General features: G+C 44.7%; 1 protein-coding gene across 1 annotated transcript in view; it reads left to right on the plus strand.

The window, feature by feature from the left end:
* Nucleotides 1-8,907: 8,907 nt before the first annotated feature.
* The window catches only part of sulf1 (sulfatase 1), a 52,374-nt gene continuing 45,316 nt past the window's right edge, over nt 8,908-15,965 (plus strand). The window contains exons 1-2 of the mRNA XM_088283093.1: nt 8,908-8,944; nt 9,023-9,100. The gene's annotated coding sequence lies outside the window, so the exon portion shown is untranslated. The remainder of the gene's footprint in view (nt 8,945-9,022; nt 9,101-15,965) is intronic.

Genomic DNA, 15,965 nt, shown 5'->3' on the forward strand with positions numbered 1-15,965 from the left:
AAGACTTGAGCTCCCGCCGCAGATGTCATTCAAAACGCTGACGCTTTATCTCCATCTGCTCGAGTCTGCGTATTTGCAAGTCATCAAGTGCCTCGACTGATTCCATGTGATCTCTTCTTCTTGACCGCACGTGTCATTTGAATGACAAATCAAAGAGATGATGTTTCTTAGTGATCCTTACCCCCCCTTCTCAAAAGAAAAAAAAAAAAAGGACCATCGTGAAGTCTTTATACTCTTGTAAGCTAATGTGGGGGCCACCCATGTAGCATCGCTACAAAAGTGGGCGATGTCAAGATAAATGTCTCATGGGCCTGTGAGACTGTGTATTGTAAAAGTTGCTGTACGGCAGGCCTGCTGGACATTTGATTAGGAACACGGTAAAATGCAATTCGGGAACAGAAGTATAAATAATTCCAGAAATCTGATGCAAATTGTTGCAATATAAATAAACGGATAAGTATAAATAATAGTATTAGGAAAAAAATACACTTACATGCACGCACGCACACACATATGCATACACTGTAAATTTTCACTCTTGACGTTTTTGAGTGCGTGTGTATCTAGTTCAGTGAAATCCAATTTATAAAAATGAATTTGAAGAATAAAATAGGTAAAAAAATAGGTCTGTTGCAATACAAATACATAATATAGTCATGAAAAAAATATATAACTGATATATGGGGGAGTCTTTATTATCAAATCTCTTGCAATGCAAATAACTATAACCGTTTTTCCACAGAAATTTTACCAAAATAATTAAAAACAAAATAAGGTTTAGGTCAAGCCAAACGCTGTAGTAATATAAATAAACAACAATAATAATAACTTACTCTTATTATAATTATTATTATTGTAATTGTCACAGAAGTACACTATACTTAAAAACATGTTGACCATTTAACAAATATTTTAGATAAAGATCAAACCTTTCACAATGTAAATAATTTATAATATTAACGCTAGTATTTATTCTTCTTTGATCAAAATAAATCAGAAATGTTGGCTAAAGACTCAGTACTGCCTTCTGTGGCAGAAATGAAAACTACATCACTTATTGCCAATGGCGTCATCGCAAAATGTAAACAACGTGCAGTGTGCACAAACCTCATAACGGAAGACTTCTATAAATCTACACTAAACAAATAAACAAAGAAATAAAACAAATTCGTTGCTAAACTAATGTAAAAATGCCATTTTGCTACAAGAACAACAAAATGGCGCATGTTACTCTTCAAACTCCACACAAGGGACGTTTTAAAGGTAAGCTCTTGAATCCTTTGTATTGTATACACGATTTTACTGTTTATATCTGTACAGTAACACTCCGTTTTAATGTTTAATAGTTAATAAACGTTTGGACAAGAAATGCTGCGTCATTGCGTCACATACTTTGGGCTTCGCTCAGCTAACCGTGGCTAACTCGTTAGCTCCTTCGCATAACTACTGTCTGTCTTGTTTAGAAGAGTGAGTCCACATTTCCATGCAGTTTCATGTGTGGAGGCTGTTATTGTTGGCCCCGCTGAGTGAATTAAATAAATCTGTTGTTCCTCACTGCTGCAATTTTTTTGGATCATATGGCCACACGTTGGTCTTTATTGAGTTATTTTGTGTCACTCTCCATTGTTTTGATGTGCTGTGTTCATCAAGAGAGGAACATGGTTGTGTGATCCTCTGCAACATCATGTATTGTTGTTCTAAATCCAGGAGGATTACTTAGCAGAAATCCTTTATGATTGTGAGGCTTTTCAGTCTAAATCTTCCCTCTGCCCAAGTGCTTATATGTTCAAATCTGAGGCCTCATTACATGAGCGGTAGTTCCCGAGTCGTTGTGTTTGTATCTGCCTTCACTTTCTTTCGTACTAATACACAGTTCTTGTTCCTGACCGCAGAGCAGCCGACGTTCCAGACGATCATTTCAAAGGCTTGGCAAGGACCTCTTGTCGGGCGAGGCAAAGAGACCTATGGGTCGGATGACTCATCACAATCGACGGCCTGTTCTTGAGAGGCAAGGAGTCACGGCGTTATTTGTTTGAAATGCTCCAATCCACTCGCGGGCAGGCTGAAATGTTATCTGGCTTGAAGCCGTTTCAAAGTAAGCAGGGAGAAAAAGTAAGGATGCAATCAGTCAAGTTTGTGAGATAAGGTGGTCAATCACAAGTGACAAGCATCTGACAGCCAGTTAACTAGTCGTTGGAGTAATCAACATCTTCACTTGGTGACTAATCCTGTCAAGCAGTGTTAACAGCGACACCTGGCGCAAGGTCGAATTCAAAAGCCGACCAGAATAAAAACGGCAGCACCGAACTAAACTTTAAGGTTTGTTTCTAAACACGCTATGAAGTACGTGTCAGGAGATAATTGTCGAAAATGGGCAAATCAAAGGAAATGGTTGCAAAAATTGAAAGTAGAAATTTACCAAAAACAAACTTTGTGAGACTGCTAAACATAACAAATTCTTATTTTGTCCAGATGACTAATCCTTTGATGCTGACTGAAACAAGGTCTAGCGAGGTGCCTGTGATTCTGATTTCTGACTTACAAAAGAGCGACCCCACCGTGACTGTTGTGTCTCGGAAGCTGCCGGCCAACAATCCGTCCACATCCTGCCCCGTTGATGTTTTCATTTACATAGAAAGTGAAGGGGAATGTGTGCATGGCTTTCGTAGTTAGCCTGTGATTTATTAGCGCCGCATTATTGGAGAAGCTACTGCCAAAATATTTGCCTCTCGCGAGCCGTTTATTTATGCCAGAGCTTGGCTAACGTGAGCTCCTTCGCGTAAGAGGCCGTGACTTATCGGAGATGACTGCTTTGAAGGTGCATGGGATAAAAAAAAAAAATTCAAGTCACCAGATATTGTGGAACCGCATAAATTAAATGCAGTGAAACAACCAACATTTTAGTGGTAAACGATAACAGATTTTATACAGAGATTGCATAAAATCAACAAATTGTAACCGTGTGGTGGGCGGTCAAGGCCTTCAAGGCCTTCTCTGCTGGCCTAACAAAATCAAGAAATCATGATCATATTCTTCACATTGATGTCATATTATATCATAATGTTGTATTTTTAGGTTGGACTTTTTATCCAATCAGAATTCAGCTAGCTCGTGTTGCCGGGCAGATTTCATAATACCAGTAGCACGCGCTATTCGTCCGAGGCTTTCACATAAAATCGTGCGGGCATCTGTTCTGTGTCTCAAGGGGGCTTTTACAGTTGATAGACAGTTGCGATAGCCAATCAGATCACAAGTTAATGACAGTAAGGCCTTCTCGCTGGCCTTACGTTGAAGGTGATGAACGCTATGCGGAATCAACACACCTGAAAGTCGTGATTGGCGACCGTTTGAAAAGCTAAACTATTTTCTTGCTTTTTTTAAACCACAATGGCCGAAGGAGGGATTTAATTGCAGATACGCTTGCAAGGCCATTTTCAAGACGGACTTTTCAAGTGAAGCGAGGTCGTCCGAGTTGTGCGGTTGACACACTCGCGAGCTACACGTTAACGACCCAAAAGAGAGTCTTCTCCTTAAAACATCGTCCGTCTCAAGTGTCGGATCACGCTCGTAAAGTGCCGTCGAATAATTTGTCTTGGCGGGCGACGGGGAGAAGAAAGACGCCTGACGACTGATTGATGGTGATGACGCCGGCGATAAGCTCCGTTGGGGAATCTCGAGGGGGTGCGCAAAAAAGAATGAATTCCAGCCGCCGCACACCTGGCTTGGCCACGTAGCTCATTTCATGGAGAGCGAGTATCTCGCGGACGGTTGCTAGGCAAGAGGCGTTTGCTTCTTCCCTGCAATCGCGCTGACCCCGCTTCCTTCCCCGCAGTCGATGGCAGCAGCTGCCAAAAAGCCTGATGTCACTTTCCCCATCGTCGTCGTCACAGCGGGAAATGGAATTGCTCAGCGTCCACCCCCCCCCCCTTCCTCCACCCCCCTCGGATACCGAAACCAAACATTGTCGGACAAATGGAATGGATTCCTCTGGACCTGTGACTCATGGCTTTTTAGCGCACTCAATCATCGCGAGTGCAAAACAATAAATTGTTATTAAGGGATTTAGCGCAGTGCATTCGAGTCAGACCTCACGGCTCAACGTGTCGTGCAAAGGCCGAATGAGAAAAAGCCAATGATTTATTGGGAAAGAACGAAGAACGTTTTTTGGCATCCGAAGCAGTTACATGACCAGGTTGGATGAAGGCATGCGAGGGATTTCTCATGTAATCATTTTCAGCCCTTTCGTGCGTCGTGTAGCGGCCACTGGAGTGGACAGATGTTTTCTACTTTTGTATCGGGCAACTTTTCAAAAGCTGTCTTCTCCGTGTTTGAGTCGGACGCAAATGAGTTGACCAAAGGCAAGAGTCACTTCTGCTCTTTTGACGTCTTACTTTTGAGTGTCTGATACGCACGCTTGACATGAAGACAGTGGCGGGCGGTCAAGGCCTTCAGGGCGTGCGGTAATATTCAGTGAAAATTCTCATCAAGTCGCACGGCCAGCCAAATTATGGAAGAAAAAAATACATTAAAAAAAGCTGACTTATAGTTTGAAAAATCCGGTGCATTAAGATGGAATAAAAACATTTTACAAGCTGAAAAGCAACAAATTCAATTACAGTATTTCTTCCTCTAGCGTGTCCTGGTTGTTCTTTCCGAAATGGTTTTCTGACATCCTTGGTCCCTTGCGTCATCCCGGGTCCCACGAAACCGCCTGGAAAATCCCCGTTAAAATCACTTTAGCTATTTTTGCCACACTTTGGCTCATCTCAAAAACCAGGCCAGCGAAGGAAGAGAAGTGGCTCGTGGGTAATAAAGCCCTTTTTCAGTGACGTCGGTGAAAAGTCGCCTTGTCGGTTTTCACTGTCAGAATTGAAGAACGTTTTTAATGAGCCAAACAATTCTTGGTTTCTGCGGCCCAGGGCCGTTTCCTGTCGTACATTTTCGAGACACCAAGAGCAGAAAAAGAGTGCCGGGCCGGCCATCTTCTCCACAAGAGGGCACAGATGATGTGGCCAGGACGTGGCGTGGCTCTCTCTGCTCTGGCATGAACCAAATCCGATCAACGTAAGCCCTCGTTGAAGTCATTTAAAGCCCTCAAAAATTGTCAGGCACACCTTTTATCCACTCCAAGTCACGGTCAATTCAGAGTCTTCAGTGAACTTAGCATGGATGTTTTGGGAGAAGTGTGAGGAGTCCCCCGGGAAAACTGACACAAGGCCGGCCGATATTTGGCATTTTGCCGATTATCGGCTTCTGCCTTTTTTTTTTTTACGTGCAAGGAGGCCGATAAATTAAAGCCTCGTTTATTTTGGCTGACTGGAGCACATTTTTCTCTTTCTCTCTGGTGTGCTGGTGGCCCTGCCTGCAGAAGCAGATTGGCCTCCCCACAGCACCATCTGAATGGTTCCTTGTAGCAGCCAATTAGCCGTAAAATGCCTGTTTGCTTTTTCACCTCGAGTCACACGCACTACGGGAGAGCATAGGAAGCTTTAACATGTCGTAAATCACAAAAGGTTTTTTTAAGCCGAGTCTAGTTTTGGAGTTTTTATTTTTTTATAAATTGACGCCATTTTCCCCCTATTTTCAACAAAAAAATATCAGCTTCAAATAATGGTTATCGGCCTCCATGACTACTAATAATCGGTATCGGCCCTGAAAACGAAAACCACATTGGTCTATCACTAATGGAACCCGCAACCTCTGAATTGTGAAGATCCTTAGAACTGTGAAGGAAACCACCAACTATCGAAAATGTGGTGCGCTTTATTTCATTTCAACAATTTTTCTCATCGTTTTTCACTTGTACCGTTGAGTTCTGAAAAGAAATGCGCTCTAAAAAAATATAAACTATCTAGCCTACACGTGCTATTTTACAAGCCTCCTTTGCTCCATAAACGTAATTGATGGCTAAGTTAGGTGCTGGAGTGTGGACACCCCTTGCGTTTTGGACGGAGAAGCCACCGTGATATAGTGGCGCTTGGATCCGCCCAACCCCGCCGACTCGCTCCCTCCTTGACCGTCAGAGATGCACGGAGGCGTGGCGGCGACCGCACAAAAGAAATATTTGTCCAATCTGTCCAAGCAAACTGCAACAACCTCCCGATTGAGGACCCCGACTTTCCCATCGTGCTCCGTCCGCGCCGCGTGTAATTGAAAAAGAAGAGTGATGCTTGGAATGGGAGTGGGCTGCCTGGAGGTGACCCGGAGGAAAATACCCGCGGCGCGTGATGGATTATAAACAGCGATAACAGTAAAACTGAGCCTCGTAAAAATAGGACGTTAAAATATATTTTCCCTTTCGGTCAAATATTCCAAGTGATGAGAGCCCGAGAGAAGATTAATATGAAGTCAGTGGAACTCCGAAGCTGCACAACTAGGCGGGGTTGACGCTACGATTTTTAACATTTTCACGCCAAGTCTCCTTCCCTTAATTAGATGGCTGTTGTAGTACCAAGACTGACCTGTGAGAGGCAGCACTGTGCCACAAGTGAATGCATTCAGCTAGCAAGAAAAAAGATGGGGGAAAAAAACATTCTAATTGGCTATCGTTCTTTTCAAGAGTTTGTTAAATGTTAAACCGTTTACAATCGCAAATTTTTTAGAGACATCCAATTATCGGGCCTTGGCTGACTTGGATCGGAAAGGCGGATAAATGTTTAGTTTGGGCTGATTGCGAGTATTTATTTTCCCCATTTGAAATATTTGAACAGGTTTAACATTTACAATTCAGTCAGTTGTGACCGCTTTCCGCGCGGATCGAGGAGTAAAAATCAACTCTTTTTTTTTTTTTACCAGGCGTCCAACAATTGTGCTTTTGCTTCTCTAAAAGTTTGGCCTCGCTATCGGTATGCTCATTCCCGATAGGCAAATTAAAAAAAGAAGACGTGAGAACTTAAATTTACACTTGATGGGTGGCAAAAAACTCTTTTTTTTTTTTTTATTATATGCCTCCTGGCGGTTTTCTTATTTTCTTAAGGTTATTTTTTTTTCTTCTTTAGAAATGTAAACAATTCCTTTCATGATCCAGGAAGGGATTGCATCCGACCTAAAAGGTTCCTCTGTGTATTTTATTTGTCTCTTTTTCTTTTGTTTCCCTCTCTGACAGCTTTCCTCCTCGAGGTCGGAAGTCCCCCTTTTCTATGCGGCCCTGCTAAAAAGAGGATGTTGCAATATGTGTGTTTGTGCGTGCGTGGCTCTCTCTGTGTGTGTGTGTGTGCGTCAAGTGAAAAGGGTTGCCAGGGCGTCGAAAAGCGACTTGTTTGCTCACGTCCCGACCTGCAGAATGGACGAGGACACAGATGGTGGATTTTCTTTTTTCTTCTGACCTCAACCCCGTTGCGTGTTTGGGGAGACATGGAAACCTCGGCGGGAGCAGACAGGCATCCGATTGAACGTAGGAAGACGTCTGAATAGAGTGAGACTGGCAGTGAAAGTCGTTTTGGGGGGGCGGGGCCGAGGGGGATTATTGCGATGAGGTCAGCATAATGCGAGTTGTTTTCTTATTTATTTTTTTTTCGGGTACTGGCGAACCCCGTCACCCGCTAATCACAAGCTCGCCTATGTGGTAGGTTGATACGTCCAATACAAATCAGCTGAGTCCAGGCCTTGACCTCTGAAGGCTCCACGCAGCCATAAAACTTCAAAGCTCTCTTCCCCCCCCAGACTTAAGAAATCATCTGGCTTTGTTTCCTCTCCCTATTTGCTTCCCTCTACGTCGCCTGGTGGGAACCAAACGCATCCCTGATATTTTCCGATAACATCCAGCGCTCTGCTCGGAATATACAACACCCTGGCCTATAATGAACCTGGACCGTGGAACCTTCCCAGTCTGTTTTTACACAAAAAGTCACACGGAGGACAATTATGTTTGGAATCTTTGAACTGGTGTGGCCTCCAAAATCATCGGTGGGCCGGAATAAATGCTCAAAGCTACTTGAGTAAATGTAAGCGTAATCTCTCGTATTTACTACTTTCATCAGTCGTATATGCCAAGGGTGCCTAAAAGTCTAAATCTACCCGCAGTTGAGTTGTTGGGCCAGGTGACGGAAGTTCAAGTGTCACAAGTGTGATTCTGAAAGGGGGGGGGGGGCTGAGATCCCACAGTGCAGTTGCGACTTGCTGACAGGTGTAGCACTCCGGAAGGTCAAAGTTCACCAAAGGGTGCCGCGGCGATTCAAGTCTGGAAGTTGCGCTCGCGTCATCTAGCGTCGGGAGTCTCGGAAGCGAATGTTTGTCATGCACGAGCTCATCAGCTGGCGCCGTTTAGCTATGACAGACAGGAGCCAACTTTTGTTCCCAAACGGGGGCCCGTCAGCGTCCGGTCAAAGCGACGTTGGGAAAGAGAGCGAGCCAAGATCATTCAAGAGGAGAGGCCCGCGAGGGTGCCGGGCCGGGGGGGGGGGGCTCCGATTACATGTCGCCGTCACCCGCCTCTCAACCTGTTTGTCCGTTTTACACCCAAAAAGCCGTTGGCGACGCCGATACAATGCCGTCCTTTCAGCTGCGGATCCTCTTGCTCGCTTTGGCTTCTTTTGGAGGCGCCTAATCAGAAATGAGGACATTTCACATCACCTAATCATTAACCATTTTGTTGGCAGATGCGTGAGAATTTGTTTTTTTGCCATATTTGGACTGAACAGCCTGGACAAAATGACGGACAGTGACGGAAATCCCGATTCCCACGATGCATGATGAGGCTTATAAAGTCAGACTTGGCGTGATGCCGCATGCTAACAAGCTAGCAGCAGGATGCCCCGACGCAAACAGATCGACTTGGCCGCCCGATTGCCAACCCTCGAGGAGCGATCATATTCAATGGGAGAAAGTTAGACGGCCTCCGCCTCCTCTTCTTCTTCCTCCTCCAGCTGGCCGGCAGATGGGAAGACCTGTTGGCCAAGACGGCGAGGAAGGGAATGAGGAAGAAGAGAGCTGAACGTAAATGATAGTGAGTGATAAGCACACTTGTGGGCTGATGTGAACTTAGATAGCCCTGATTCTGTGTGTGTGTGTGTTTTGTTTACAGGCCTTCACAAAGTACAGGAAGCCAGACCATGCGGGGGAAGGTGATGACGATGTCGGAGGATGGGCATTTGAAGGGGAGGTAAGCAAGATTTGCGTTTGTGCGTTGGGGTGAGTGTGTGTGTGTTTGTCCAAATGATCCCCCGCCGTCCTGCTTTTTATTGACTTTTTTCGAGGCCCTTCGCAGAGCAGACGAGGCCTAGCGGGCGTGTGGAAATCAGCAGGGACTTGTCCTGCTAAGATTCATACAAACATCGGGTACTCATGTTGTCAGTTGAGAGGCTTTCTCTGCGTGTTTGTGTGTCAATGTGTGTTTTTTTTGTGTTTTTTTTTAAAGTTGTACACACAGGTGGTAGCAACAGGACAGGAAGTTGGGTCATCCTTTAATCACTTTGTCAACATGTAGGATGGATTTAATTTTTAAAAAATTCTGAAAGGATCACATGACGGACGCTGCTAGATTTAGTCGCTTGTTACCTGCCAATTCTGTTATCGTGGCGGTTACCATGGCAACAATGCCGCTATAAAACCATAGAACAGCGAGGTTGACTTCACACGCAGTCTGCTGACTTCCTGTCTCTTGTATCGGCCAATATTGCTTCTGTACTATTCGCTCTCCTAAAATGTTTGAAAATCTTCCAAAAAAAAAAAAGAAATTAATTAGATTACAATTTTGCTGTTTTTTTTAATATATTTATATATTGGTTGGAAACAAACACCACAGTAAGATTAAAACACAACCGGCAGTTTTCTTTAACCATTCAAAAATATTCCCGTGTTGAATTTTCAGCCTAACCCGAAAACTTTATTGCAAAATAGGTCATAAAATCTGCTTATTTGCGGCAAAAAAAATGTCTTCAATCCATCCCGCTGCTAAAAGGATTTTTCTGCCGTGTTTATTAGCGATGACCTCACTTGCACGCTTCATTTCATCCGGCATATTTTGTCCCACTTGTTTGCTTCGACCATGGAGCGATCAACCTCCTCCCTCGGTGTTCATGTCTTTTTCTTTTTTTTTTATTGCAAGCCGCTACGCTTTTACGGCTGTGTAAACGACAACGACTTGTCATCTGGCTTCCTCTCCTCCGCCTCCCTGCCCTGTTCTCGCTCGTACCTTCCTTGCAACCCCGCGTCTATAAAATGCTAATTTTATCCGTCAATTGTCTCCGAGATAGCGAAATTAGCTGACCGTGAGAGAACATGTCGGCGTCACGTCGTCATGTTTTTTTTCTGTTCTCTACGATGACCTCGTACCAGTGGCGGGAAAATAAACGGTGGGTCATAATCAAATCAAATCATGTACTGTTGTCTGCATTTTTATCGCAGTGTGCACTGAAGGAATTTTTTTGTCATTCGAAAATGGCCTTCACAATATAATCCGCTTCTTTTAGAGGCTAGAATGGCTTGTTTGAGCCGGCCAGGTGTGTTTGCGTGCTTTCATTCTCTGTAACGACGGATGCTTCCTGTCGGGTTGATTGACCCGCTTAAAAAAAAAAAAATGGCACCCCATGTAGCTTTGGCTAAATGTGTTATTTGTTTTTGTTTTTTGTTTTTTTTGATAGCCCGCAATGTACTCCCAATTGGTTTTATGTCCGTCTGAGCGGCGGGTCAGAATGCGCTAAAATAAACTGAAATCCTTTGGGGGTTGCCCGTAAAACTCAGTCGCACTAAAAATCATGATCCCCCCCCCCCTTCTCTTGTCTCTCGGGGTGACCGGCGTGAATGGGAAATGCGGCGCGTTCACGAGTTTCAGGTCGTGTGTCATCCTGTCATGGATTTAGTGCGTTAAACCAAGCCAGACTGTTTCATTTGATCGAAGTGGCACAAGACTAGACGTGTAAAACCACCGTTTGGCTTCTTGGTAAAACTGCTGAACAGGAGACGTATTGTAACTCCAAAGACAAAATTCAGTGGTGGGCAGTCAAGGCCTTCTCTGCTGGCCCATAATCAAGAAATCCTGATCATATTTTTCACATTGATGTCGTATTATATCCTCATGTTGAATTTTTTGGTGAGATTTTTTTTATCCAATTAGAATTCAAATAGCTCGTGTTGCCAGGCAGATTTCATGACACCAGTGGCACGCACGAGTCATCCGACGCCTTCAGATGTATTATGTCGGCGTCTGTTCGGTCAAAGTTGATGCTCTTTCAGAGTTGATAGACAGTTGCGATAGCCAATCAGATCACGAGTTGAAGACAGTAATGCCTTCCTGCCGGTCGTACATTGAAGATGATGAACGCGACTTGTGATTGGATAGGAGCAGCGCTATGAGGAATCAACACACTCGAAAGTCGTAACTGGTGACCGTTCAAAAAATCTCAAATATATTCTTGCTTTTTTAAACCACAATGGCCAAAGGAGGGAAAAGTGTGGATTGAATTGATTTATTGATAAGCAAAATGCTTTTTGCCACGGCTATCTTAAGGCTCCTTTGCCATCTGGAAACATTTTGTCGAGTGTGTGAACCTGTGGAGAGTTGCCAGGTAGGGAGTGCACGTGCAAGTTTATTTTTGTAACGTGACAAAGTGAATTTGAGCTGTTACGTCCAAGCGTTGCGTTTCTTCAGGAAGAATGTGAAGCGAAATCCAGGACACGTCGGCAGTCTTTCGCAATGTCGGCCTCTCCGAATCGTGTTGACGATCACGCCACGGGTGATGGAACGCTTTGCTTTTCCCTCAAACTTTGACGATAATTACCGCGAGAGCCCAAACGCGAGCATAACTCATCAGCACATTTTGTTTTTTTACAGCTTCATCTTGGTTTCCGGCATTCCTCGCCGTGGTGCAGATTTCTTTCTCCCCATTAGCCACATGTTCGACAAAGTTAAAAGTCGCTCTTGCCTTGAATTGTTGTTTCCAGAACATCAGAGGCGGAAATACCAGGCTTCCGCTTAGCGAAATTGTATGCCCCAGTGGCCAAGTGTTTGTCAGGCTTTGCGGGACTTGCGAGACGTCGGGCGGGCTATTGTGCTGCGTGTGATTAAACAATGCTCTGACTTGTGTTAATGGGCTTTGTACTTTGACTGGGTTTCATTTACCAGAAACTGATTGCAAACGACTGTTACGAAATACTTTCCCATCCAGCGTGTTGGGATGATGACTCTGTTTTCTTTGACGTCTTTCAAGTCATCGATGCTCCTAAATTGCTCCTGAATCCAACGGGCGCGTTTGGCCTTTCCTCCCCGAACCACACCAGGCAGGTCCCTTGTGAGCGCTTGTCTGGCTTTTCACAGTCACTTTGGGGAGCGGCCTTAATTTACGAGTCATTTCCCTCAGAAAACATGCCGTCTGGACAAGCCCTCATCTGAGGATGCCGATTTGGAGGCGTTTGATTACAGAGGAAGGCTGATGACAATGGCAACTTGTTAGGACGGATCAATTCGATTCTGGAAACCGCAGTTTAGTCGAGTCGCTAAATTCAAAGCCCAACTCGGACTGATTATTGCCGTTGTCTTAGGCGGTACCTACCTATTAAAGCAGGGGCGGTCAAACTTTTGGGTTGGCGGGCCACAATGCGTTCTAACATTTGACAGTGGGGCTGGACCAGACGCAGATAAATGGAGTGTTTTGGTCACCTCACCTCACCGGAGAAATAAAATACATTTAATTTTAAATGAACGTGAACAAAAGCATTACAACAATATATATGTCAGTGTTTAGAAAATAAAACATTAACAAGGTTTATTCATTGAATTTTTTTCAAGTTTGGCGGGCCGGATTAAAACGTTTAACGGGCCGCATGTGGCCCCCGGGCCGTAGTTTGCCCACACCTGTATTAGCGGAATGGCTGCCACTTGTTACAGCTCATCATGACTGTAAGCTGCTGGTCAAATTGTTACGCTTCCTATTGGAGGAAACACAGCCTCTTCAGTTGTTCCGCTTCATCGTGTTCGATTTACAAAGTCAACTATTGGTAGATGTTGAAAGTTGTTCCAGTTCTCTGGAAAGCATCTAGTTCACATCTACCGTCGTTAGTATCCAGTCCATCCTTGCGACGCCAGCATCTCATTGGAAAAAGTGTGAGCCGGCCAACTTTGCTGCTGATGGCAAATAAAGCTTCAAATTTGCTTCATGAACCAGTTGTTGTATTTTTCGACTCCTCCAGATGGTGCTGTTGTCTTAAATAAAGGGATTTAAGAAATGGCGAGTGAGTAAACTTTCAACCCAATGGTGAACTAGAGGAGTAAAAAAAAAATGAACAACTGATTCATGAAGCAAATCTGAAGCTTCATTTTCCCATCGCTAAACTTTGCCAGTCTTCCACTTTGATGTCAGGTGGGTTCAATTTCCATTCCATCTCCAATTTATTGGGCAGTTTAACGTCGCTCCGCGTCGTGCCATGCGGTCTAAATAAATACAGGAACAACCTGCGATGGCGCACTCGATAATTCGGAAATCCGTCCGCTTTTATTGGACATCACAAGCTAAATGTTTGCAGTGATGAAAGCCTGCACCAGGTGTGGTGGGAGTCTGCTTGCCAGCCGTTTGTTCGTCTTCGCCGAAGTCACGTTAAAGCGGTATCGTTCCTATCTTTACGGGCGCGGATTGTAGTTGCGGCCCTCGATTTGGAGCGTTCCATCATCACATCTGGTTCTTTTCTGGGGCTCTTGGTTTGGAAACAAACAGGTCCATCTATTGTCGTTTCCTCTTGTGAAAAATATCCGCCCTTTTGTTTTCTTAGCCCATGATGGCGGGCTGGATGAATCCAGACGTCTTCGGCACTTATACGAAGGCCGCACTTTTATAGAACCTCTCCAAACCCGCTGATCGCTCCTTATCATCGCAGTGCAAAAAAAAATGGCCCACTTGTTCCATGGCAGCACAACAAGACGTTTATCAGTGGAAATAGTTTACATGTTCTCCTAAATTTCCTGTTGTGCACGATTAATGACTGACAAGCAGACATTAATTTGCCCGGAGGAATCCGCGTCAGAAAGGAAAGAGGCCAGTTTTGTTTTTCGCTAACAATACCGGCTTTCTCATTCCCTTGTGTGACCCCCAACCCCCTCGCCCCCTCCATTTTCGCGCTCTCTTCCCAACTTGGATATTTCTGTCTTTGGGGGCAAGAGGGAGAACGATCTACTTTTTTGACATTTTGCCCTTCAGCTGAGGCCCACAGGCCCCCTTCTTTTCAGCTGCGAGCAGAACAAGGTTGCTACTTGTCCTAGAATCCCGGTGCCGTAAATCAACAGACGCGCTAGACTTGTAGTCAGGCTCTTTTTTTTTTTGTGGGGGGGGGTCCCGAATAGAGATGTTGAGTGTGGACTACCGGTGGCTTTGTTTTGTCAAATGAGTCTGGAGAATGCTGTTGGTGGCAATCCAAACGAGTGCGACCTGCTCTAGTAAAGAGTCCTGACAAACAATTTACGGTCTTATTCTGTCCCAAGATACTTTTTTTCATGCAACTCCCCGAAATTTTGAGCTTGTGAAAGTACAGGAAAGTGTTCCAAATGATCCATTAATTTCCAACGCCACACATCGCTTTTGGGATGTCAGATTAAAAGAATCTTAACGACGTGCCGGGAACATTATCTCCCGCAGCAACGACGTGGCGATAGGGAGTATGAATAATGAGCCGAGGGAGACGCGACGGGCAGATGGTATTGCGATCCCGTGTTTTTCGGTGAGCTCGTCCGGGCGCTCTGGGGAACAGGCTTTTTTTTCCGCCGTATTGCAATAACGTGTAATTGCGCATCCACTCCAGTAGTTGGCAGTGGCGCGCTCATTACTTATTGTGCGTAGCGAGTATTAACTCTTCGTGTAGGTTTGTTTGGCAACGAAAATGCTGTTATTCGTAGTTGTGGAGGAGAGTGGGTGGTGGTGGGGGGGGTTTGAATTGTTTTCTTCTTGCTAGTGGGGCGTAACAGAAAATAATTGAGAAGCACTGACTTTACTGGTTTGTTTTCTGTGTGAGCGTTTTTTTTTTAATTCAATTTTTTTCATTTTTTTTGAGCTGGCACTAGTGCTCCTGATATTCTTGGTTCAAGTTGCACTTCCCCAGATGCTTCCTCAAGTCCTCGAGTCCCGTTCAAGTTGGCTCCAGTGTCTTTAATGCCGCCACTTCAATTCTGGAAACCAAGTCTGAGCGAAAGCTTTTTGAAATGAAAATGATCATCACCAAGAACTGCTGAGCCGAATTTTTTTTTTTTTTTTCGCACAATCGTGGTCAGATAACTTGGGCACCTCGGTGCGCCGTCACTGTAAGAATGAAGTCCGTCGCGATGACAGCGTGGCTGTGATTTTCCACGGGAGCCGCACAACTTCTCCCATTTGGCGCGCACCACACCAGAGGGCCCATTTGTCAAAGCTGTGGCAAGAAATGACTGCTCACTCCGCCGAGTTTGATCCCCAGCGAGATAAGGACAGGCTTGACGAGATTGGGTTACCCCCACTTTCACCCCCCGCCTCCCCCCCTTCCTCTCGAGCGTGATCAGATCCCTCCCATCTCCTCCTCCTCCGTGTATAATGTCTAATCTTTTCCATGCTCTTCTATCCTTGATGCCGATTGGGTGTTATTCTAGCCTGACTCCAGCTGGAAAGCTTTTCCCGGCCAAACTGAAGGGTGTGAATTGAGCAGCTGACCCATAATTTCGCATTCCAACTTTAAGTGTTTTGAATTAGCCCCTTGCAATCGAGGGGCTTTTCAAACTTTGATGTCTTTGACTGCAGTACACTTGCGCTGATATGTATTTGTTGGCCTTTCATTTATTGATTTTTTTTTTTTTTTTTTTCGTTTCTTTTACTTTCCTTCCCGTGTGTCTGCAATTTATCAAGCTAGAATGACCTGGATCCTTTTTCCTCTATGCGATCCCGCTGGACCTTTTATTAAGATGACGTTTTTTAGCACTGCGCACATTTGCGCCATTTTGAGCGCTCCAAACTGCATTTTGAAAGGCTTGTTGAGTTACTTTTTTGGCGACCTCCGCACTCTCAAATAACCCCAAA

This window comes from Idiotropiscis lumnitzeri, chromosome 19 (genome assembly GCF_059441095.1).
Source record: "Idiotropiscis lumnitzeri isolate Australia: NSW breed Sydney's pygmy pipehorse chromosome 19, RoL_Ilum_1.0, whole genome shotgun sequence".
In the NCBI taxonomy this organism is placed as follows: domain Eukaryota; kingdom Metazoa; phylum Chordata; class Actinopteri; order Syngnathiformes; family Syngnathidae; genus Idiotropiscis; species Idiotropiscis lumnitzeri.